Raw genomic sequence first — 27,258 nt, 5'->3', positions numbered from 1 at the left:
CTCAGGCAAGTCCTGCGTAATTCCCTGCTGTGAGAGCAGTAGCCCTTCTTCTTCTCCTCCTTCAACAGAGAATATCTTCCTAGATGTAATAACCTTTGACCCAGACTGCAGCATAACATGATTCCCTTCCAAGAAGAGGGTCCTTGGAAGTCTCCTTGCTACAGGGAATGCCTGATAGCCCTGTTCAGCATGATCGACAGCTATTTTGCCATCATACTTAATACTGTTTGTCTAAAACAGGTACCAGTTTTTTTTCTAATAAAGAAAATTGGCATATCCTATGTTGGCAGCTTTTTAAGATTTTAGTATGAGAGGAAAATTAAGAAGAGTATTAAAAGGAACTCTGATATCCATCCTCCCCAAAATGTTATTGTAGTCGTTCTCACCCTTCCAAACACTGTCACATATCCATTATGCTGTCACGGATCAGTGTACAATTGACAGAGAATAAGATTGAGACAGTCCATCAATCTAATGTCATACCATGTAATAAAAGTCTACAGAAACCCTGTAAATGCTAGTTACACCGCCAGATACAGCTCCAAAGTGCCAATTGGTGTAAAATGTTCTAAATGGCTATAAATAGGTAATATGTCCTAAGGAAAATCTGACTCTTGGAGGTATTGAAAAGAGAAAATGGCAGAAATTACAGATTATTACCAATGGAAATAAGGCCAGAGGGCACTAGCACGAGGAGATGGGTCTAGGGAGATAAATGAAAAGGAGATAACCCTATGTCAAACAATCTTTCTGATTCACTATTTATAATGGTCTATGTGCTTAAGGCCTTTTTGAGTACATGAAAAAAAATTACAATCTTCACTGAAATTGCAAAAATTTAAAAATCTTATCTGTCTAGTTCAATCTTTGCTTAGAGGAATTTCTGTACTTGATGAAAGATTGATTCACAATTATGTTATTTTATTTACTAATTTGTTGAAAGATAAAGCTAATTACATAAAAAGTATCAGAGTATTAGTCCCATATTTAACTTACTTTATGACATTTGTCATCTTAATCATTTTAAAATGGACTTATTGTGAAGTTTTTGTTTGTTCATTTGTTTGCTTTTCTTCACTTTTAGGTCATTGTTTATATAGAGGCACTTTAAAAATATCTCATAAAAATTACTGCCCTTATTAAAACATTATTTGACATTTCTGGGGAGACTCAGGAAGTTTCTGTTAATAGATGGGTATCTCTTCTTTGAAGGTCCAGGAGATTGTTTCAAGGGCTGCTGCTGGGATCCCTGGGTGGTTTAGCAGTTTAGCACCTACCTTTAGCCCAGGGCATGATCCTGGAGTACCGGGATCGAATCCCACATTGGGCTCCTTACATGAAGCCTACTTCTCCTTCTGCCTGTGTCTCTGTTTCTCTTTATGTCTGTGTCTTTCATGAATAAATAAATAAAATCTTAAAAAAAAAAGGGCTGCTGCTGATGTCACACTATAGACAGCATTAGCTTCCATAGAAGACTTACCTGAAAACTACAAAAAGGAATCAGCACTTTAGTCCATGTATAACTGATTTAGATGTTCACTATTAAAACATTTTAAATAAATGCTTAAAATCTGTTTAGACTAATAATTTTATAAAAGGTAGGCTACATTTTAAAGTTAGGTAATCTATCAGTCAGGGTTCTCCAAAGAAACAAAAACAATAGTATCTCTCGCTCTCTGTCTTTCAGACACACATACACACACACACACACACACACACACATTAGTGAACTGGTTCACATGATTATGAAGACTGGAGAGTCCAAAATTGTGAGGAGGTTGGTAGGACTGAAGCTCAGGCAGGAGTTAATGCTGCAATCTTGAGGCAGAATTTCTTTTATAGGAAACCTTAGTTTTTGTTCTTCAACTGATTGGAAGATGCCCACTCACATTATTGAAGTAGTTTCCTTTACTTAAAGTCAACTGACTGTAGATATTAACCATATCTACAAAATACCTTCACTACAACATTTAGATTAATGTTTAATTAAATAACTGGGTACTATTACCTAGCCAAATTGATGCATAAAACTAACCAACACAGGCCGTGAGAAAAATACTATTCTTAAGTTGTGGTATTGCTATAACTGTATTGCCTTCCTTATGTAAGGACACATCCAAGACACCTCTAATTTCTGCTTTTATATCATTTCCCAGAAGGGGTCTAAATGGGTCATATGCTGGGCTGTCTCAAAATTTCTATTCTTCAAAGACTGAAAACTCTGAGCCAGCCACTTTTTCAAAATTTTATTGTTTCATTACAAATCACCAAATAAAATGTGTTTGCTCTATTATGTTAAAAATAAAGACTTTTATGGAAAGAAATCTCTATCTTCTCTTTGATGCCTTATCTCAGTTTATAAGAACTTGATGATTAATTTTTTACTCTTGCCTATTTATATATGTACACATATGTATATAAGCTGAGACAGGGTGGAAAAGGTGTTTTCTTATTTTTTTAGTTTGTTATAAAAATAGGATTATGAAAAACAGATTATTTTTTTTATTTTGCCTTTTCACTTAAGTTTGTAGGCATTCTCCAAGTTAATACATTTTAAATAGCTGTAGGATATCACATAGATCTATAAATTATATTATTTCCACTATTTTCCTGGTTGGTACGTGCTCACGTGTTTCGGTGCTTGTTCGATCTTAAAAAAAAACAATACTAACAGTTTACATTGTCATACACACATTCTTATGTACGTATCGAGGTGAGTTTGATTTTATTATGTCTATAGGGCTGGCTCTCCAAAGTAGAATGCTTAGACACAGATTAGAAGATTATTTTGTTGTAATTGACCTCATATTGCCCAATTTCTAAAATCATTTCTACTTAATCCTCAATAAAAATATATTTAGTAGTTTTGTTTTCCTACATCCTTGAGAGATTTGAATGTTCCTGTATTTTTTGTCAGTCTGAAAAATGTTTTATCATGGTTTAATTTACATTTTCTTGACTTATATTGAAATTAAGTATACATCTACATGTTTGTTGTGTATTGGCCATTTTTGACACAGTGTTCTTAAAAGTATATGTAAAGATAAAATTCTAGTCAGAATCAAGACGATGGGGATCCCTGGGTGGCTCAGAGGTTTAGTGCCTGCCTTCAGCCCAGGGCATGATCCGATCCTAGAGTCCAGAGATCAAGTCCCACATCAGGCTCCCTGCATGGAGCCTGCTTCTCCCTCTGCCTGTGTCTCTGCTTCTCTCTCTGTGTGTGTTTCTCATGAATAAATAAATAAAATATTTTTTTAAAAAAGAAGATGATGGAAATGTTGTTCATAAAAAAGGAACAATAATGATATTTCTAAAAGCATAATTATATCAAATGATATACAATGTCACTGTACTGGAAGAAAATTATATCCTCTACCCTCTTAAGTTCTATTTCCAGGGGCTGTGAATTAAACTAGCAAACAAGAGAATAAAAAGAAAAATTAGAATAACAAGAAGAAAAAGTGTACAAATATAATTGATGATTTCTACACAGAAAAGAATAGACAACCCAAAGAGCAATTAGACTTGGAAGCTTATATGCCATTTTGATAATTGATAATAATTTATAAAGCTGTGTCTAGACAAAAGAAAGGGGTTTGGGGCTCCCAGGGGTGGTAAATTGTGAGAAGATAAATGTTTGGGAAAACTAATGGAAGATAAAGTTTATTTTAGTAAGATTTGTCTGTGTAGGCTCATCTTGGATGCCAACTTTCTATATTCACTGTGACAATAAAACTCCCCTTGAAAGGAGAATTAAGGCAGTTCTCCTCTCTTAAAAGTTTCTGCTTTTAGTCAGATAAGGAAAGCTCTGAGAAGGCTTCTTTCTGCATCTGTTACTTCTCAATTGCCTTCATCTCAAAATAATCCATATGCCAAAAGTAGTATATTGTGGGGTGGCAGATATAGTCTGATATTCTTTATTATTTAGCCTTTTTAAGTACTACTGTGGAATATGAGAATCACTGAAACTTTTGTTTGGTGTGTTGACAATTTGTTTAGAATTGGATTTGAAGCCTGAGACTTCCCTTATTAACCACATAACTTTGTGCAAATTTCTTTGCTCTCAGCTTCAATTTTCACATGTATAAACACGAGAGTAAAATCTAACTCAGAATGTTGAGTTATCTCACATGTGCAGGCATGCACGCATGCACACGTACACACACACATACACACACTCACACACATGAAAATTATCTTCATGGAAGTTTCCTAATTGTGGTAAACTTGATTTGATAATGATGCTTGATGCTTTGTATTTACAGAACCAGACATTGTCATTTACAAATCACTTCTCATCCACTATTCTTAATGCTCAAATCAAGACTGGGATATAGGCAGAGATAAACTGAGGCTGAGAGAAGTTAAATAATTTGGCCAAATCCACACAAGTAGTATGTTGCATATTAGATCATTTGATTCTGGGGTCGAGTTTTCCTCTTGTTTCATATTTGGATCAATATACTGGTGACTCAGATGCTAACAGTTTTCATAATAAGTACCTTTATACTTTCCTTAAACATGTTTGTTTCAATGCACACATGGCATTGGGAGAAATACATGAGTTCCTATTGAACAATAATTAATTTATAGAACTAATATCACAACAGCAATGAAATTTCGGATATAAAGATTATGATATTGCTGAATCAATTCTAATGTTTATTTAAGAGTATGTGCTAGGTAAGGGAAGAAGCTTGAAACCAAGAGGCTTAAGGAGACCAGTAAAAATATTATGATTTTTCTGATATATTGAAAAGGAAATAATTCCAATTTTAAGATAAAGTTATTACAAGAATGTCAGTAAGAACAGGCTTCATGATCTGGGGTCAATCCCAGGATAGGCCTTCTCCAGATACCTTGCTCTGGATACTTTTTCATTCCTTCTCTCTCTCTTTTTTTTTTAAATCAAGCCTGCTCTCACCACCTGCCTGAGGGCTGCAGTGTATTTGATAAGCACATTCCCAGGGAGGTGCTAATGACTGATAAGTTTAAATGGCTCCTCCCAGGAGTGTCTGTACCTTAGCAGAATAATGCCTTAAGCTGGGTTCTCAAACTAAAACACAGGATCCAGTGAGACACAAACAAGAATGCTGATCTTTCACTTTCTTTGAAATGTCAGTCTATTTTGTTTTCCCACTTTAGTTAAGACATGTAACCAGAGAAATATGTTTATTTGCTTGTTTTACTGTAAGATGAACAAGGGTACAACTTGATGCCTTATAACCTGGTACTCAGCCTTGGTGTCTAGGACTGTGGTGAGGCTGAGATGAGTAGATACTCAATCTGACTACCATCAGCTGCCAGCTTATCCTTGCCAGCCTGGAATGCAGCCTCTAGGGTTGGGCAGTGTTCAGGCTGCACAACGATATGTCACAACTCTGAAAAATAATTTTTAGGCTCCTTGACCATTACATAGTCATGCTTCCTCCAGCACAGAATTAAAATATTTAGCTCTTCTTGATGCTCTTTCTTTGGTAGTAATGCTGAGTATAGCATTGGGAGGCTCTGCTGAGCTGACCATGAGTTTTTTCAGACATTAAAAAAATAAATAAAGATGGCATTTGAATAATCATAAAGTCATCAGGGTTTGTATTAGTTTGCCAGGGCTGTTGTAATAAGAACCACAAACTGAATGGCTTAAGTAACAGAAATCCATTGTCCCACAGTTCTGGAGAGTAGAAATCTGAGTATGAGATCTCAGCAGGGTTGATTCTTTCCCAGGAATTGCAAGGGTGCATCTGTTCCAGGCTTGTCTCTTAGCTTCTGGATGTTTGCTGGCAATCTTTGGCATTCTTTGGCTTGTAGATGCATCATCCTGATGCATCTGTCTTCATCTTCATATATGTTTTCCACCTGTGCATCTCTGTGTCCCCAAATCCCCTTTTTATAAGGGCATTGGTCATATTGGATTAGGGCCCACCCTAATGACCTCATCTTAACTTGATCATCTGCAAAGGCCCTATTGCAAATAAGGTCACATTCTGAGGTAAGTGGGGGTTAGGATTTCAAAATATGAATGTTGAGGGTATACAATTCAATCCATAGCAAGGTATTTCCAAGGTCATCATACTTACTAATTTTAGATGTTAAATTCCATTACATAATATCATCAGAATAAAGATGATCTTATTTTAGTTCTAGTTCTATAATATTTATCTTCTTAGATACCAAATAGGCAGATTATATATATTCTCAGCTGTTTTTAAATATAATACATTTTGAGCATCCTCACCTGGGAACATCTGCATTTAGTGCATGTAGGGTGTGAGGGTGTGTGAGTGTGCATGAGAGAAAGAGGGAGAGGGAAAGGGAGAAGGAGAGAGAGACAGACAGATTGCATTCATAGCCTCAGTGCTTTCCTTTAGATTGCTGAGTGATTTCCCACTTGCCAACAGCTCTTCACATTATATGAATCTAAACCACTCACATTGCGAAATCCCTTTCATTTCTATAGCTTATAGAGTAATTGCCTGCCAGCATCCCTCTTTTTGTAATTTACTTTTTAACCATAAAGGAAAGCCTTTTTTAATTCTCTTGAATGCCAAATCATTCAGTACTGAAGGTATCATTTCAGTGTGCTGTATAATCTCACTCAATGCAAAAAGGAAATGTAGCATGTCAGCAAGAAATGGCCCGAGTTGAACCTTGATTTAAGGGGTCCTATTACTTGGATCATCCAATCTCTGCAAGGAAATATTTGGAACTTTAATTCAGCACAAGGTTCTTAGATATCTGTATAGGTGGTAGGGTTAGCAATGTTATGCATTCAAGCTATCCGGGACACTTATTTGTGGGGAATAATGTTTTGAAATGTAAAGAGTAGTGGACTAAGAATCAGGAGACTGCTAAGGTTCAATTTCCACCATGCTGCAACTTTACCTTATAGATTTCCTTTAATTGATTGATTCATTCATTAATTCCTCTTTATCTAGCATCAAGAACATTGTGGTATTTCAAACATGGAGTATGATATTAAATAGACATTAAAAATAAATCATAATATAATGTAATATAGGTTACAATAAAAGAAATATAGTATGAATTAAGTGCAGGCTAAGCTGCTATGACAAGACTCGAAAATACAGGGATACAAACCACATACAAATGTGAGAAGATAAATAGTTTGGGGTTCATGGGACAATATGTAGCTTCCATCTCTGAGTCCTTGCTGGCTGTTTTAGATTTCATTACCTTCCCATCAAAAGAAAGGAAGGAAAAAAAGCCAGAGGTATGGATCCATATTCCATTTTAGGGGCACAACTGGAAAGTAGCATACATTAGTTCTGTTGACAACTCATAGATAAAACTTAATTACATGGCCTCTCGGAATTGAATGGGAAGCTGGAAATGCCGTTGTAGGCTGGATTTCCATGTTTATATACTAGAACATGAGAGTTCTACTAATTAAAATATACCTATTAATAATGAACATTGGGAGAATAAAATAGTAGTCTCTGCTCCGAAGTATAATGGGAACATCCAGTAGGTGGTTGAGACAGTGGGGAGTGACATACCTTCATGAGAGAAAAATCTCCATCCTACCCCAAAGAAGTGATATTAAACTTAAGAGAGACAACAATGGCGCCTGATGATTAGAGACTAGAGGAAAGGGAGTTCTGCAGACAGGGAAAACAACCTATGAAAAGACCATGAAACAACAGAAAGGGCAACTACACAAACAGCAAAACAAATGTAAGAAAGTGGCAAAGGATGACTCTGGAAAAATGTAAGCAAGGGTCAAGTTGCAAAATGGCTTTGTTCTTCATCTTAGGAACTACAGAGAGGCATAAGACAGTTTGTATTAAGGGAAAACATTCAGAGATTTTCGTTTTTAAAGAGTAGCAATTTTAGTAAGGGTAGGAAATGAATGGAGAAAGCCTGAATGGAGCAAGGGGAAGCAAGTAGTTTTGCAGTAATCCAGGTAGAATGTTGGCGGCTAGACTATGATGACAGTCCCAGGAATGGAACGGAGTAGATATAGGCACTATGAGATATGAGATAGGGCTTAGTGATTGATGACTAGACGTTGGTTCTAAGGTATAGGAAGGAGTCACAGATGCTTCCTCAGCCTCTTGCCTGAGTAGCCAGACAGCTGGTGACCATTTCATGAGCTGGAGAAATTTAAAAGAGCAGGAATTGTAAAGGTTAAGGGATGGTGAAATAATTCAGTTTGAAATCACTGACTTTGAGGTACTTTGAAACATTTAGGCAGCTATTTCAAAAGGCTTTGGGGCAGACTTCTCAGCTCAGGAGATAAGTCTAAGCAGAAAATATAGATCTTACTGATGTGGATCAAGCCGAAAGAGAGGGTTTAGACAAAGCTAAGAGAACATGACTATTTAAGAAAATTGCAGAAAAGATCAGCAAGGAGAGAGACTCCAGAGAGGTAGGAGTAAAAATAGGGAAGGCTATGGAAATCAAGTAAGAGGGAGTTGTTACTGTATCCAATGCTGTTGTAAGAGGTAGGTCTCAGGTAAACTAGGGTTAGATTGGTAACGAGTAGGTTGAAGGAGGAGAAGGACCGAAATATTTCTAAGAAATTTAGTGGCATATAGGGAGAACATTTTGGTTATAACCATATTGTCATTGAGCCCTAAGGCATTGAGGAAATCGATGTGGCATCCAGGTTCATATATCTAAAGAGGTGTGACTGCAAAGAGTAAGGGCAAAAGAGAGGAAAATTATGATTTTTCTTGTTGTTGTTTGTTTTAGTTGTGAAGCTTAATTGGAGAAGTTTTCATGGGATAAGGATGTGTTGAGATTACATAGAACTGTATCGCCAAAGCCTTTAACTATGAGAAGTCTCCGGGCTTTTGTGCACAGTTATTTCTTTGGTCTTATTTCTTTTGCTCACCTTCACAGCCTGCCTTTCCCATTTCACATAAAAACGGAGGAGAAATTGTTCCTGAAGGTGACATGGGGGTTCAGGTCTTCTCTAGATGACTCTTATGTTTATAAAATAATAATACATTCATTAAGTGTGTGCTAATTAATTTGCCAGGCACTATGCAAAACACTTTTCAAGTATTATCTCTTTTAATCTTCATAACAATTCTATGAAGTGTTTTTTCTGTATTTTGCTTTTTGGGTTTTTTGTATGTTTTGTTTTTTGTTTGTTTTTGTTTCATTTTACAGTTCAGAAATTGCTGAGGGTCACATAGTGGATCAGAACTTGAGACCAGACAGTCTGAATAAAAAATCTGGAGTACCCTAAACTTAGATTAGTAGAATCATAAACTGTTAATCCCTAAGTTTTGTGTTTGTTGAATGTTGAATTCAAATGTCAAATTTGAATGTTGTTTCAGGATAGTTTTTACACTTAGAATGAAACATTTCTTTCTCAAGCAGAACATTTTTGTTTTGCTTTGGTTATCGTTCATCAGCATGGAACTAAAATGAAAATGATCAAGCTCTTTTATGATCATGACAAATTTTTACAGTAAAAAAGCATATATGTAAATAAGTATGTATGTAAACAAGAATATACAAGTATATATGTATAACACATAACAGCAAGTTTGGTAAAACTCGTTTTTCCTGACCGATTCTAGCCATTTCAAAACAAAGTCAGAAGACTTTGAACACTCATATACTTGAACATGTTCCAGTTTCCGAACAGTCATGACAAGGAGATATCTTCTTCATTGCATTATTAGCTGAGAACTGATAGTTAACAAAATTAGAAATTTTTAGAAATGTGAGGGTCCATATATGATATATAGCAATGATTATGACTGAAAATCCTAGAGAAACCATGTGGCACTGTTTGGAAATTGAGAGTAAACTCTGACCCAGTGTTTCAGAAATCAGTAAAGGGAGCTCTTTTCAGGGATAGGGGTGAAGAGGCAGGCTGAATGATGAAGCAGTCAGAAAGAGACAGAGAATCCAAACTGCTTTAGAATAAGCTCAATTTTAAATGTATGTAATAAAGTTACAACAATAATGTAGCTCAGTAATGCAGTCTTAAAATGCAGCAAGCCAATTATACTTTCATTGGAAATTTCATGTCCTTATAATAAGGTTTGTTCTTTATTTTAGGGCTTTATTGTAAGTAGAGACTGAGTTGGCTTTTTATTACCTGCGTCCATCTTTGGCTATTAAAAAAACAAAGAAACTTATAATGTGTGTGAGTGTGTGTGTGTGCATGATAAGCACACATATTCTCCAAGAACTTACTATGTCCGATTATTCCTTTACCTAATCATTTTCTCAAAGAGAGTCCTCATTTAAAAAAAAAAATTGGATTAAAAAAATAACATTATAAAAAATAACATGTATCAGTATGTTCTCAGACATCATTTCTTACTATTCCATGTATCATTTTTTCCTCATGCCATGTATCATTACACATCGTGTAACCTGTATCATTTGCATATTTTTCTTAAATGCATTCAATAACCATCAGAGTGAAGATTGATTTTCTTTCTTTCTTTTTTTTTTTTCCTCAAAAAGCATTCCCTTGATTCTTTTGGAAATAAACACAATGATGGATTTGAAACAGATCCAAAATTAGGTTATCAGTAATATTCCAAATTAAAGCGCCATCTAGAAATTGATGCCATTTGGGAGCTACAGTTTTACCATATGGTCTCTGCATATATTCATTATAAAGACATTCACATCCTCCTCTATCTTCATGATATATTTTAGGATAAAAAGTTACAAAAGCAATGACAATCGCATTCCTTTCTTATTTGTATCAACCTGATGTATTAATCTTATTAGAATAATTTCCTTTTCCACATAACAAGAAGCTCTTCTTTCTTACCAAGGAACCAAATCTAGAAGGAATACCATTATCATCATGTCTAAATAAAAGAGTCCTTCTTGTTCTTGTCCTGTTTCCCATACCTATTAAGAAGACTTTTGATTTTTCTGCATGTTCCCTAGGATGTCCTCTTGGTATTGCTGAATGTCATCTTAGGTAATTCAAAAACTCTCATTTTAATTACCTGTGTCCATTATTCATTTCCCACACTTTCCACAGAGGAGTGAAAAGAGCCTTCTAAATGTTTCTATCTTAGCTGTTCCAAAGGACACCTTGTTTAATTAAAAGAAGTATTGTCAAAAAAACACTCCCTAGGTGTTTGAAGGTATGTAGGCTTTGACAATTACCTGTCATAGATTTACTTTAATGTAATGAAAACTATATAAAAAGAATTACATTTGTTTTAAATGAGATCAATTGAAATATATGTAATTAAATCACACTAACAGTGGTATAGGTCAAAAAGTAATCTAGTTATGTTGTAAGATTTATTTCTCCACTTACTTCTTTTATAATCACTACTTTTTTCAAAAGGAAGTAATTCCTCATAGTTTAAGAACAAAATACACAGATATTTAAAAATGTATATTCCCTCCCACAACTGTCACTGACTCAGTTTTCAGTGGCAGCCTCACTTGCTTTAGTTAATAGTTAATCATTAATTAGTTAATAATTTCTTCTGTATTCTTCCAGAGTTTACTTAAGCATATGCAGTAAAATGAATATATGTTGTCTTTTCTCTGTTCTGCAAAGTAATATCTTCTCTTTCTTTTGATTTCCTCCATTTCTGTTATTATTTTCCCCCAAGCAACATAATGTGAATTTGGTCTCCCTCCTTTTTTTTCTTGCTTAGTTTATATATGATTTATCTGTATTGCAAACTTTTTAAAGTAGCAGCTTATTTATTTATTCATTCTACTTTTCCATTGTCTAACTCATTAAATTCCATTCTCTCTTTCCATTACTTTTCTGTTGCCATGTAACAAATTGCAACAAACTTAGCACCATACAGCAAAAATCATTTATTATTTCAAAGCTCTTTAGGTCAGAAATCCAGATAGGCTCAGGTAGGCTTCCTGCTTAGAGTTTTGTAGGCTGAAGGCAAGGGGTCTGCTGGACTGGACTGGGCTGTTTTCCGGAGGCTCTGGGACAGAATCACTCTCTTAACCCATTCAGGTTGTTAGCAAAATTCAGTTCCTTGGTGTTGCAGGCGTGAGGTTCCTGTTTGCTTGTATTTTTATTGGCCAGAGGTCATTCTCAGCTCCTCAAGGACACTCTAAAGTCCATCCAGGGCAGTTTCCTCCATCTTCAAAGGTAGTAACAGTACATCAAATTCTTGACTCTTTGAATTCCCCTTCTGCTACCAGAGAAAGGAAAATGTGTTTAAAGGTCTCCTGCAATTAGGAGAGGCACACCCAGATAATCTCTCTTTTGATTAACCAAAAGTTAAAACTGATTAGTCTCCTATAAATACACCCACAAAATAATACAAAACAAAACAAAATCTTTTTATAGTAATATAACATAATCAGAGCAAGAGCTCTCATTTTGACAGTCTCAGGGTTTAGGGAGGAAAAGCTTGGGAGGCCATTTTGGAATTCTTCCTGCCATGATTATTTATTACTTCTCTAATATTTTCTTTGTTTTGTTGTATTGTTATTTTGAAAAATTTTAGTTGAATGCTAGATTCACTTGTTTCCATTTATGTTTTCATTGATGTTAGTTTTTATGGCTCTAAGTTTTCCTCTAGAAGCACTTTTAGTAATACCACATACATTTGAATATGTAATACGTTCTTTTTAAATGTAATTATTTCATTTTATATATATATATATATATATATATTTAAAGATTTATTTATTTAGAAAGAGTGAGCATGCCAGCAGAGGGAGGAGCAGAGGGAGAAAGACATGCAGACTACATGCTGAGTACAGAGCCTGATTCAGGACTTGATCTCACTACCCCGAGATCAGAACACAAGGTGAGGGCAGCCCAGGTGGCGCAGCGCTATAGCACCACCTGCAGCCCAGGGCGTGATCCTCGAGTCCTGGGATTGAGTCCCACGTCGGGCTCCCTGCGTAGAGCCTGCTTCTCCCTCTGCCTGTGTCTCTACCTCTCTATCTCTCTCTCTCTCTGTCTCTGAATAAATAAATAAATAAAATCTTAAAAAAAAAAAAAAAAGAATCCAAGCTGGAATCAAGAATCGGATGCTGAAACAACTGCACCACTCAGGCTCCCTTAATTCTTTTATTTTATATTTCTTTTTGACTCAAGAATGTTACAGACTTTTAAATTTATAGAACATTTTTTTTCTTTCATATTTTGTCAATAGTTTCTAAGCTTGTTCTCTGGCTCTGCATTGCGGTGAGAAAATACTGTCAGTATTATATCTACATATGGAAATTTATTGATTATAGATTGTACCATAATAAAACCTCAACACATTTAAGGGAGAGATCTTCAAGGAGAGATAGCATGAAAGGGCTTGTTTCCCCAATTTAATTCTTACAAATCTGTAAGAAATCAGATAAAAATTTTTAATGAATTCCTCAAGGTTAACATAAAAATGGGCTACTGTAATAGTACCAAATTGCTAGAAGAACCACATAGAAGAATTTTCAACCACTAGGAAGGTTTCCTTCATGAACCCTTGTGTTGGGTGGGCGATCCATGAGGAATATTTGGGGCAGGATAAGATAGGCAAGAATACCTCCATTGGGCTTCAGGGTGGAAGAAAAACAAGAGCAGCTATAGTAGAAGAAAAGGCATTAGCCCTGTCAAGATTCTACTCCCCTATCACATTTATAGAACAAAGCATTAATCTGCTGTGGAGCGTATAAAACAAAGAAGGACCCACTGAATCTATGGATAGGGAACAGACAAAAACTCTACTCAGGGAAAGACAGAAACACATTGTAAGCCTAGACCATTAGAGGTCTCCTGTAGGGAAAAGGCAACATCATTTAGAAGGTCCCAGTCATTGATATCACTGACATAGTACATGCCAAGTGCTGAAGCTAAACTGGAACAACAGGAATAACTCTCTCACGTCATAATAAAGGATGGGGTGATTCCATTCTTCAGGCATAAATGCTATCTATCATAGTCTCTACTGCCCTATACAGTATGTCTAGTTCTCAAGAAGAAGTTATGAGAAACAAAAAGTGAGGAAAAACCAACACACTCTCAAGAGAAAAAAAATTAATAAAACAGACTTGGATATGTCTATGATATTGGAACTATCAAACAATTTAAAACAACTGTGATCAATATGTTTAAGTCTTGAGTGGAGAAGGTGAACAAAAAGCATTATTATATAAGTAACTTCAGAGAGTTGAAACTTTAAGAGATAATTAAATGGGAATCGTTAGATGTGACAAACACAATAAGAAGCTTTCAAACGGCTCATATGAGAAAAGTAACCATGAACATGAAAAAAAGTTAAAAAAATGAGCTAAAGGAACAGAGAAAAGTTAAAGATGTTAAATGTCCCACAACCCATCTGCAAATTAAATAGAATTACAATAAAAATCCCAGCTAGTATTCCTCAAAAACTGGAAGCCAATATTAAAATTTATGTGTAAGACTAATAAACCAATATGGTTTCAAACTAGAAGAACAAACTGAAAGGATTCATTATTCCCTAATTTAAGAATTTATTACAAAGCTACAGTAACCAAGACAGTGTGATCTTGAAAAGGATATACTTACAGAAAAATAGAAGAGAATAGGGAATACAGAAATACATTCAAACATATAAAGTCAATTGATATTCAACAAAAGTGCAGAAATAGTTCAACAAAGACACCGAAAATATTGGATATTCAAATGCATAAAATAAACTTCAATTAATACCTCACTCTTTATATGGCATAATAAATAACTCAAAATGGATTGTACAACTAACTCTAAAACCTACAATTATGAAACTTCTCAAAGATAAACAGGACAATGCCTGTGTGATCTTGAGTTAAACAAAGATTTTTGTTTGACCACACAAAAACATTATAAAGAAAATAAGTTGATAAAATGGCCTCCTTAAAAGTAGTAGCTTCTGTTTTTAGAAAGACAAACCACAGATTGGGAAAAAAACACTTGCAAATTATTTTTTTTTTTGATAAAAGACTTGTATCCATATTCTATTAAGTACTCTAGAATCTTAGTAAAGAAACAACCCAACTTAAAAAATGGACAAATGACTCAAACACTTTAGAGATGGTATACAGATGACAAATGAACATGAAAAGATGCTCAATATCATTAGGAATTGGGAAAATGCAAACTATAACAAAAATGAAATATTACTTCACACAAACTAGAGTAACTTAAAATAAAACAAAAAACAAACAAGCAAATCTGACAGTACCAAGTGTTGGAGAGGGTGTGGAGCTACTGAAACTCCCATTCATTTCTGGTGACAACACAAAATGGTTCAGACAAATGGGAAAAAAAATTGGCATTTCTTATAAAGATATCGTATTGCCTAGAAATTTCACTTGTAGTTATTTAATTGAAATTTTTTAAAAAATTGTTCAAACACAAACCTGTACATGAATGTTTTATGGCAATTTTATTATTTACCAATAATTCAAAACAAATAAAAGTTTCCTAGGTTTGGATAATGAATAAATTATTCCAAACTGGGATAGAATCATATAAGGAATACTATTCAGCAATAAAAAAGAATTTGTTGTTGACATACAAAGTTACATGGGTGTATCTCAAGTGGCTTATGCTAAATAAAAATAGCCAGATTCAAAACACTACAAACTATATGGAGTTAGAAGGAATGGCTGTTACAAGAGGGGGATTTTGTGTGTGCGTGTATGTGTGTGTGTTGGAATCGTTCCATATTTTGATACAATGGTCTTTACAAAACTGCATGCATTTGTCAAAATGCACAACAATGTGAAAAAAATGACACTTTTTCTCTATGCAAATTATATCTGGACAAACAATGGAAAGAATAGTATTCCAGTTATTACACAAGAGACAATTAGGAAATTTACTCTATTTCTACCTTCTTTCTTTCTTGTTTTCCCAGTTTGTATATAAGTTGTCTTATTGCTGAATTATTATCAGTTAAGTACTTAGGTACTATTTACATTAATTCTGTCAGTATTCTCCAAATTTGTTTAAATATTAGTTCTTCATTTGAATATATTCAATTTTCACTACACATTTGCTATACAGTACTTCCAGTTATAGAATTTCTTGGTTGGGGGATCCCTGGGTGGCTCATCAGTTTGGTGCCTGCCTTCAGCCCAGAGCGTGATCCTGGAGTCCTGGGATCGAGTCCCACGTTGGGGTCCCTGCATGGAGCCTGCTTCTCCCTCTGTCTATGTCTCTGCCTCTCTCTCTGTGTCTCTCATGAATAAATAAATAAAATTTAAAAAAAAAAGGAATTTCTTGGTTGGTTGAAATGTGAACTCCAGTAATTTTCTCAAGGTTACAGAAATAGTATTACCTGACGTCTTTCATACTAAAAACTGTAGCTTTGTACTCTTTCTGATGACTCTCCTTTGTTGGTTGCCACTGTTTTCTGCCATTTTTCTTGCAGTATCTTTGTATCAATTTTTGCCAGTTTCCATTTTTCTTTTACTAATTCTTACTGAATGATTTGAATTTTCCTACACTGGTTACTTGGAGTTCATTCTTGTAAAAGAAAAGGGAGCAGGGTAGCCTTCTAGGGTGTGTAACCTAGAGGTTCTCTTCTCTGCTGTCCAGAGATGGACAGCTACTCATCAGTATGGCTCTATTATATGATTCCTGATGTCTCTCTTTCTTCCATCCAAACCAACTCTGGGACGGCATTTGTTACAAATGTGCTCACACTACTTTTCTCACTTTTTATTTCAAACAAGGAATCTGGCTAGAATTTCAGATGAGTCCTTAACCTTGAGAAGCAGAGTTTTACCAGTACATTGTGAAGTCTGCCACCACTAAACCCTTTCCTATTTTCTAAGCTTCTTTATTTCTAATATTCCCACATGCATTTAGTTCTTTAGCTGCTTTTTAGGAACTCTATGTCCTTTTAGAAGTAGATCATATATTTCCTAGGTTCTCTGAAAATGAATTTTACATATTTTTACTGTTGTTTGTGTACATTTCCTGGGAGGAAAGGAGGAATAATGCTGATTTAGAGTCATATTGACTAGTCATGCAGTTTTAGTCTAGTGAAGTTAATATATGTTTTCAGATGTGGAAGGCCAAACATCGAAGATGCTTTAGTTCAACTGTACCATTACTAACAGTTTCCCATAACCCCCACAACATCATCCACTGTGTTCTTCAAATTTGATTACAAGAAAAACTATGAATATTAAACAGCAGCTTTTTGTTGGAGCAAAACTAAAACAATCTGAAGGAAGAAATTTCTTGTAGATATTTTTCTGGTATAATTTCTTAGAGGAAAATATTCTCTCTTCTTTTCTTTTTGTCATTGATTTCTTCTTTCAATAAAAAAAAATTTAGGTTGGCAGAAACATTTTTCTTACCTTCAATTGATTAGATTATCAATATGCTCTTTTATAGTCAATGGATTATTTATTTATTCCTGGTTTTCCCCTTTCTAGGTTAGAATGTTTAATGCAGTTCTAGCAAGAAAATGCTTACCTTTCTCTCAACCTTCTGGTTTCCTTAGAGGATTTGGTACAACACTGAAATGTGATTGGCAATATCTATTCTCAGGGACCTGCCTCTCTTTTGAAACAAACAATGGGTTAGGCAGTCCTCTGAAGTGTACAGGCACCACTCCAGGCTATTATTTTGAATAATCTGCTCTGGCGCAGGAACACTCATGCAAGGTGTTGAATGTCTTAAAATATGCGGTGCTACATGAGTGCCTACAGCACCTCAGGGTAAAAACTGAGCCCAGTATAAGAATGAATGATGGAGCCTTTGTGTTTTTCTCAATGTTCAGGCAGGTGTGTTGGCATTTACACATGCCTATGTGATGTAGCATTCAGACAGAGATAAAACTCTTTGATGATTATACATTTCTACTGTACAAAGAATTCATCACCTTGCTAAGACAGTTTGCTTCTAATTGTTATGTTGTTTCTTCCCCTCTCACATTATCTTGTTTTATGGGAGAAGTGATTTTTACAAAGCTACATTTGCTTTACATTTAATTTTGCAAATATGCAACCAAATCAAAGGAAACTGCAGCACACTCTCATGTTTAAAGTGAAAATACACACTGATGTCTAAAGAAGAAAACCGACAAGATTCACTTTGGAGGAGAATCCAATGTCAATGCATTCTTGGACTGAGTAATTTTCATAACTAGATTATATTATTAAATTGAAGGAGTTTGCAAGATTTTCTGATGAAAAATATGATTAAATATGCATGTGGGAAGTTGGGGGGGAGTTGGTGCATGAAGTGGAGGAAGAAGTAAATATGAATGCAGGAAAGAGGTAAGATAATCATACTCAAATGAAACATGGAAAGAAACAAGGAAGTCATTTTATACTAAAGACCATACTTCCAGCAAATTGCAACTTAGCAATGCAGGCATAAATTCAGCAACACTGATTGCACATTTATAACATAAAAGACTGTAACTGATGTTGGAGTGTATTTTGAAAAAAAAAGAAAGAAAGAATAAAAGAAAAAAAGAAAGATATTGTTTGATCCTTGAGAAAATGCCAAACTAATGAAGGCAAATTACAGAAATAGCCAAACATAATACAAAGTAGGAACATCTTTTTTAAAGAACAAAAGAAAAAGGATGCTTTATTTGTGCTCATTAGTATCACAGAATGTTTCTAGAATGTGAGATTTGAGTGGGATATTTAAAAGATCTGACCTGCCTTTTATTTATTATTTATTTATTTATTTATTTATTTATTTATTTATTTATTCATTCATTCATTCATTCATTCATTCATTCGAGACAGAGAGACAGAGAGAGAGAGAGGCAGAGAGAGAAGCAGGCTCCATGCAGGGAGCCTGACGCGAGACTTGATCCCAGGTCTTCAGGATCACGCCCTGGGCTGAAGGCAGGTGCTAAACCACTGAGCCACCCAGGCATCCCATGCCTATCTTTTAAGCCATTTCTCCTACTTTTAGCCATTTCTCTCCAGACACTTTCCACTTTAGCTCTTCCGGACTTGTTTCTGCATCTAACTACATTCTCTCTTACCCCAGAGTTTATTTTACACAAGGTAGGTCATCTGCTTAGTGAAATATTACTTCTCTACTGTTTTATCTTACACCATAGTCTTTGTAAGGATTATTTAGTTTATACATATTTAAAAAGTATTTAGATTTAGAACAGTATTTGGCACAAAGGAAGAGCTCAATGTTCCCTATTATTACTAATAACATTAAAATCAGCGTTAAAGTTATTTCAGTGTTATATTAACTCTCAATGGATATATGTATCCAAATTTCTAAGAAGAGGTGGAGGAGGGGGCAATACTAGGGGCAGGTAGATTGACAGGTAGGAAGCACATTTTAAAAAGAAACATAAAACAGGCATAAACAAGAAAATCATAGTCATTTTGGTCTGTAGCTTAGATTCCCTGTAATAGGTTTTAAAAGTATAGTTATAGCACGCTACTGTGCTATGATTGATATTTATTTTAAAAATTCAAATTACCTTAAACTCTGGTCCAGAGGCCAGACTATGGATAGTCCAATTAAGAAATGCTTTCTTCCCAGTGATAAAAATAAAAACAGTTTAGCAATAAAGAATATTAATTTCAATTACCTGGGAACTTGTCCTTATGTGACTTTCTTCATTCCCCCAAAACAGAAAAAATATTGTTATCTTTATTACTTAGCTCATTGCCTACTGTAAAACTAGAACAGTTGTAGTTCAAATATACAGAAGTTTCATTCGAAGAGACTGAATTAAAAAGACCTCGATCTGCTATTTAAGTTTTTCAAGCTTTGAAGTATTCATATATCATGAGAAGAAATTAATATGTGAAACACTGATAACACAGATTTGAAATATTAAAAATAATAGTGAAATAACAGTAAATGATTTTTCATAATTTCTTAGAGCATAGGGATGAAAACAGGTTATCATATAATTTATTTAGGTAGTCACATTTCTACTATGCCTCAGTAAATATGAAATGTAAAAAATATGTCAGACAGAAAAATAGCTTATGCTTGATTACAGTACTTAGCTAATTTTGTTTTATTTTATGTATTTATTTTTGTCTGAGCAATTCAGTTAATTTATAGAACTTTGGGAAAGAGATAAGGTTGTGTTTGAAATGCAAAGGTATAATTTTTTTTTAAAGCAAAGCATTGAATTATCAAATTGCCCTGACAATAGTTTGGTCAGCAGAGTGTTCAACAATTCATTTTCACAAACATTTCAAGTTAGCATAATATTTGTTTACTTCATTAGCAAATGTTTAAGTCCTTAGGAGTTGCAGATCTTGTGCCAGGTGCTGAGGATTCAGGATCGGTAGAACATTATCTACATTTAGTATACTTAAAATGCAGTGGGATTAAAAACTATGCCTTAATGAAATCAGGATTAAGTAGCTGGAGACAGAGATAGAGAGAGGGAAGGAGAAGTGTAGGAATACAGAGGAAGGAGCTGTTAATTCAGCCTCATAGGACCATAAGAGTTCTAATTAGAGTTGAAGTCTGCACAAGTTATTTGGTAAGATTTTGCCAAATGGGGTGTAGAAGCATAATTCAGGCACAGAAAACAACAGGAGAAAAACATGGAGGCAATAAAAGAATAGATTTTTGTGCGCTCCAATACAATTCCTAGAGAAATAAGCAGTCCAGTGTGACTAAAATAGGCACTCCTGGGGTAGAGAGAAGGATGAGGTTTAAGAGTAGCTTTTAAGGACCTTGGATGACTTAATGAGTCTGTGGCAGATAGACTCTAAGACTGCCTTCTGGGATTCACAGCCTTGTGTAATCTCTTCCTCTTGAGGGTAAACAAGGCCTAGGACTTGCATCTAACCAGGAGGACTTGGCAAAGGTGATGGGATATACATGATTATGTTACATAAGAGTAATATTCATCTTTTCAGAAGATTCCCTTGCTGGCTTAGAGGAAACAAATAGTCATGTTGAGAAGTGAGGCAGCCCCTAGCCAACAGCCAACCAGGAACTGCGAATGACATCTGGTTAACAGCCCACAGGAACTGAATACTACCAATAGCCTGGTGAACCTGGAAATAGATTTTTCCCCATTCAAGGTTCAAATCTTGAGATAGCAGCCCCAGCCTACACCTTGATTGCAGCCTTTGAGATGACCTTGAATCAAGGACACAGCTAAGGCATCTCAGAAACATATTTATTATGACATAGTATTATTCTTGACATAATAAACGTATTGTTTTAAGGCAATAAGTTTGTGGCTACATTGTTATGCAGCTATGGATAACTAATACAGTGAAGAATTTGGAGCATATCTTAAAAGTAACAGCAAGCTAAACGTTAAGGATTTTTAAACAAGTGATCTGACATTTCTATTTTAGAAAAGAAAATCAGTGAAGAGAATGAAGAGGATGAGGGGAAACCAATGAGTAAAACACAGGGTGGAGATTACTGCAACAGTCTGGTTGAGAGATTCAGAAGTTATTATACATACATTTTTTTTTAAATTAGTAGACTATTTTTTTAGAGTGGTTTTAAGTTCAGAGTAAAATGGAAAGGGAAGTACAGAGGTTTCCCATAAAAGTTCTATCTACACATATACATACACCCCCATCCTCATCCCCCACTAGAGTAGTACATTTCTTACAAGTGAGGACCCATGTAATCATAATCACTCAGAGTCCATAGTTATTCTTAGGGTTCCTTCTTGGTTTTATACATTCTATGGGTTTGGACAAATATATGATGACATGTATCTGCCATCACAGTTTTGAAGAGTGGCAGATCATGGCATCCCAAACTACACCCCTTTGGCATGAGGATTATCTTAAGTTAAAGACACCTGAATAACAGCGGATGTCAGAATGGCATTCTAATCTTCCTTTTCTTCTTGAAAACAGGCGATACAAATTCCCATGTGAAAGATGGCCTCTCTGTCCTGGGAGAAAAGCAACCATCTCCAGTGAAGAGGAATCACAGCCAAAGAATTCTGAAAAACAAACTTTTTTGAAACAATTCTTACCTCCCTTAGCTTCCTGTATAGTTATTATTCCATAATCGCCTCTCTTTGTGTAGCTCAATAATAAAGGCACGTAGGTTTTTGCCACTTCTTTGGGTCTTCATTCCTTAAGAGGACTCCCGGGCCACTCCATTTGCACAAGTTCCTGTGCTTTTCTCCTGTTAATCTGTTTTATGTTAGCTTAACTCTCAGGCCCAGAAGAAAAAAAAAAAAAAAGAAAAAGAAAAACAGGGTAAAGGTAAAGTGCTGCCTCCCCTCCTGTATCACACAGAATAGTTTCACTGCCCTGAAGATTCTCTGTGCTCCCCCTCTGCATCCCTCCTTCCCCTCCCCACTACAGCTCTGCTCACACTGGTGACATAGAGTCTGCAGGTGTCCTGGTCTCGCCAGTCGGAGGAGCACGACACATTTACATAGTTACACACATATACGGTTGTGGCAAATTAAGAGATGTGACTGTGTGTATCTAAACGGGCCCTAAACTTTGTAGGATGACTAAGAAGGATTTTGAATATTCCAGTAGAATGCTCATCTGCTCAGACATGGTAAACTTTTCTTCGAATATTTATGACCTAACCCCTTGTTTTTTTTTTTTTTTGTTTTGTTTTTTCCTAACCCCTTGTTTAAGCTAACGACATTTTCACTGCCTTTTGTACAGTCCAGAACACCACCTTATAAAAGTATAGCAGTGAATTTTGTATTAACATTAGTTTTGCATTCATCTGTCTCCGCCTGTGAGACTGTAAGCATCTTGCCAGGAGGAACTAGTCTTGCTCGTCTCTGAATAACTAGGCCTAACTTAGTACAGAGGCCAACACAGAATAAGCTCTTGTTGGGCTGTCAACGAAACTACTTACCAAAAGCACATAAGATAGGATATCTGGCAAATTTCCTAATAAGTGCATTATTTATACAAAGTGATTAAACTATTATTTCAGATTATACCTTCATAGAACCTGATATTTTCTAATTGGCTCAATTATTAAAGTGGAGCCCTGACTATGATTTGATTGGTTATAAAATGTCTTTAAAGATGTGGCCACTTCCCCACAAAAAAAAAAAAAAAAAAAGTTCCTCTCAAAAGAAATTTAATTCTGTCTATCAGATACACACAGATCCTAAATGATTGGCCTGGGACATGGGCAACAGTGATAGGTTCCTTTCACTATGCCTCTGAAATCTTTAATGACATCAATAGTTTCAAGTTGATCCTCCTAACTATCTCAAAACTCAAATGTGCGTCATCAATAAATATTTGCTAAAGGAATGAAAGGTATTGAATGATGACTTTTCTCCCTGCCTTGACCTATTAAAATCTATATTTGGTGCACCCCAAAACAATAAATTATAAGACTGATAAAGTATTTTATCAACATAATATTAATGTTATGTCCGATTAATGTTTCGGACACTGTTTGATTCTTGGTGTATATGAATCCATTTATTGCTTAGTGGGCACTACTCTTATCCTTATTTAAAGATGAGGAGACTAAGGCACAGAACGATTGAACAACTTTTCCCAGATCAGATGGTTGATAAGTTTGGTAGTTTGGCTCCAGCATGCAGTCTGTTACCACTCATCCTATGCTGTTTATGAGATATCTATGAAAAAATGCCCCAATGGGGCAGCCTGCATGGCTCAGCGGTTTAGTGCCTGCCTTTAGCCTAAGGCGTGATCCTGGAGACCCGGGATGGAGTCCCACATCAGGCTTCCTGCATGGAATCTGCTTCTCCCTCTGCCTCTGTGTGTGTGTGTGTCTCTCATGAATAAATAAATAAAATCTTTAAAAAAACAAAAAGTCCCCAATGGTGAGACATTAAAGGAATACCTTACCTTAAAGGAGGAAACAGGTTGTACTGAGTATTCTGGATGAATTGGAACAATTTTAGAACACAGCTCATGGGATCCCTGGGTGGCGCAGTGGTTTAGCGCCTGCCTTTGGCCCAGGGCACGATCCTGGAGACCCAGGATCGAATCCCACGTCGGGCTCCCGGTGCATGGAGCCTGCTTCTCCCTCTGCCTGTGTCTCTGCCTCTCTCTCTCTCTCTCTCACTCTCTCTCTGTGTGACTGTCATAAATAAATAAAAAAAAATTAAAAAAAAAAAAAAAAGATAGAACACAGCTCATGTCTTACCTCAATGACATCTGTGATTGCACCTATTTTAGCTTACTTGTAAACAACTGTAATTTTTTTCCTCATTATCAAGTTCTCAACTGTATAAATTGAGGATTTTTCTCAATCTTTGTAGAAAATCTGGATAAAGCTGTAGACTCTTTCAAATAAAATACTTACCTTAGGTAGGAGCAATTTAAACTGTCCTTTGGAAGGTTTATAGCAATTTAAATGAAGTGCTCTTTGGTATTATCCATGGAATCACTTCCTTTAAGTATTAGTGGACTTAATATGAGGTTGTCATTAACATTTATTGAAAAAAAAAATCAAGCCTATCCTTAGTTGTGAAAACTACATCAGTAAGAAACCAAAGCCACTGCCAAAAAAATAACAACCTTCTACTAAACATGTAAAACACTCTTTCAAAGAGTATCTGTATCCTTGTTTTTTCATGAAATTGTAAGTTTCATAACTTTTGGGAGGAATTCAGTAGTCAACCACTCTATATAGCATTAGTATGCTAGGACATCAAAGGAAAAATGGATAAATATCAGGCTTTATTTCCAACCAGAAAATTATTGTGCACAACTATTCGTAGTTCAAACATTTTCCAAAGCAATATTTAATATTTAAAGAAAAATGCTAGTCAAGGTACTGCAGGTTTTCTCATGCATTATTTACCTTTAGGAAACATGAAGAACTAGAATGTAAGAAATATGAAAATGGAAAAAGCCTCCCTACCTCAAAAAAGATTTTGTTTTGGTAATGTCCTAGTAGATGATAAGATGCTGAAATACATAAAATAATGTGTCAAAATAAGTCTTGGCACTTAAACTCATCATTGAGGTCAGAATCTAACTTATGAAATCCAGCCTTGCATTGTGAAGTGGCAAATTATGGCAATTTTCTCAGGTAGTTCAAAGCAATGGAACTACTTTCTCTTTTGTTTTTCAAGAAAGTACTAAACAGCAAATAAGTTCTCTGTTTCATATGGGGTCAATGATAGAACTGCAAATGAACCCAGGGCTCAGAATAAGTTCTAGAAGGAGCATTGTTTCTGTATTCCTCACAATGATTCTAAAAACCAATTTTTATTGTAGGTTTGCAAAATGATGTTTACTAAACCCAATTGGCGACAGTCTTAAAATGAAGTAAAAAGCTATGCAAACCATTGCATAAAGTGAGAAGATAGGTAATTTATGTTCCTAAGCATCTCATTTATATAATTTTAACCATCATATTCCAGACCCACCACTTCTGCTTTGCTTGAGATTATAACCTTTTTATCTCATCATTTTTATTCCCTACATTTTCATTAACATATAGTTAACTTTGGAATTTAACCTGAAATCCATCCTTTGTTCTTCCCCCCCAAACTCATAAAGGCTATATAAGAGATACATAGTAAACCTGGGCCATTCTCTCTGTCTCCTGTCTCTCTTTCTGTTTCTCAAAAGAAACACTTAGAGCTACTATTTCTGGAATCAGCATCAAATACTTTCTCTCCCCTCCCTTTCAGGACCTACATGATAGGACATCCTATGAAAATATGCTGTGAATGTTTTATGAGCGTGCTTTTACTTAACCAGGAAGTCTGGAAGGAGGAGAATGACCTAACCTGCCACATTTTCTTTATGAGAACATCTTCCTTGTGATCTATGGCTTCATGAAGTAGGCATAGAGTTTCAAAGTTGCCCTTGAATCCTGGGTCAAAAATGCCACCAACATATATTCTTTCCTGTCACACATTTCAATGAACTTGTAGTTTCTCAAGCCAATGTCATTACATTGAATTTGATTTGTGAGCATTCCACAAAAAGGTATATATATGCTCGTATATGATAAACAGAAGAGCCTGACTTCTATTTCCATTATTATATTTGAATTCCTGAGTGAATGTTTCAGACGGCCTATGTTGATCTGTATCTTCTTTCTTTCATTTCTCCCTCTCTCTCCTTCCTTTCATCCTTCTTTCCTTCCTCATTTTCATTATTTCTTTCAGATGACGAAGACAAGAAGGAAAATGACTAAAGAAGCTAGTTAGAAATGATCCTGAAACTTTGATATAAGAACAAAAACAAAAACAAACGCTCCCCCTCCAAGCACCCATTTTTCTCTTGAGAACCTCTGGGGAACTAGTTAAAACGGTTGCTAGGCAGCCTGTTCTTCATCTCACGATGGGTTAGAACTATATTCGTGTTTACCGAGATACTCTGGCAAAATTCTAAAATGACTAGCCTTTTATTTTATAGCTCCAGTTTAATTAAGGGCTAAAATTTTGGGCATATTTATAGTAATTGGGTATATGGAAATATAGCCTATGAGTTAAATATGCTTCCAGAATTCCATCACCTTTTTAGCAAGTTGTTTTTATTATTTTTTTAATCTCCATATTTTACTGCCTTGGAATTTACTTGAACATTGTATACACGAAATATCTGGTCTATTTTATCATTCTACAAAAAGAGCTATATTTTCTATCACTTCCCTTGAGAGACTGTACCTGAATCTATTGGCAATGAGATTGTCAAAAAAATTATATTAAGAGCTGGAAAGATGGATAAATGGTATACTATACATTCATGCACACCCATACACAGACATGATTGTGTGTGAGCGTATATACTAAGTTTTACAAAAATGCATGGACATGTATGACTTCTATTTATTTCTGGTTATAACTACATTAACTATAAAAATATCTTCTCTTTTTAGTCTAGAGATCTAGTTTTTTTTTCTTTTTTCATTTGGAGAGATTTAAAGTATGTTTAAGATTTCTTCATTGATTTCTATGTTATGTTATTTTTTTATTGCTTTTCCTTTGAATGTTTATTTTAGATATTCAGGTAAGTGAAATAGCCCACGTATAGCCTCCATAAGAAATGGGGAGCCAAGGGAGTGATACAGATTGTTATCTAAGTCATGCTACTGAAGGAATATCATATTTCTGGCCCAGGTTCTTCTACATCCTTGCCATTGGTCTCCTTTTCCTTCGTGACTCATTGTGAATTCATCTGTAACACTCTGTCATCTACTAGTCTTTCAGTTCTTACTATGTTCCCAAGCTAGTGCATTGATTCAATCCCATATTCCCAGACCAGGGTTTCTTAACCTATAGTGAATGAACTGGCCCATCTGTATCTGCCCCAACTTTTTATTTCCTGTTTTTTTTTTTTTCCAGTTTTGCTTGTTTGTTTTATTTATTTTATTTTCTGAGAACAGGGAGCATTTATTCCATCAGATTTTCAAAGAGACTCCAAAACTACTAA

The 27,258-nt window shown here is 35.2% G+C and overlaps 1 long non-coding RNA gene across 1 annotated transcript; it reads right to left on the bottom strand.

The window, feature by feature from the left end:
• Nucleotides 1–11,812: 11,812 nt before the first annotated feature.
• LOC118355066 (uncharacterized) lies at nt 11,813–23,772 on the bottom strand. The gene is made up of 3 exons (XR_004816741.2): nt 21,879–23,772; nt 21,699–21,794; nt 11,813–12,128 (listed from the first exon to the last, which is right to left on the bottom strand). It is a non-coding gene; the product is annotated as an uncharacterized LOC118355066 (long non-coding RNA).
• Between the last annotated feature and the right edge of the window lie 3,486 nt (nt 23,773–27,258).

This window comes from Canis lupus, chromosome 6 (genome assembly GCF_003254725.2).
Source record: "Canis lupus dingo isolate Sandy chromosome 6, ASM325472v2, whole genome shotgun sequence".
Lineage (NCBI taxonomy): Eukaryota > Metazoa > Chordata > Mammalia > Carnivora > Canidae > Canis > Canis lupus.
This window is presented reverse-complemented; position numbering and strand designations above follow the sequence as displayed.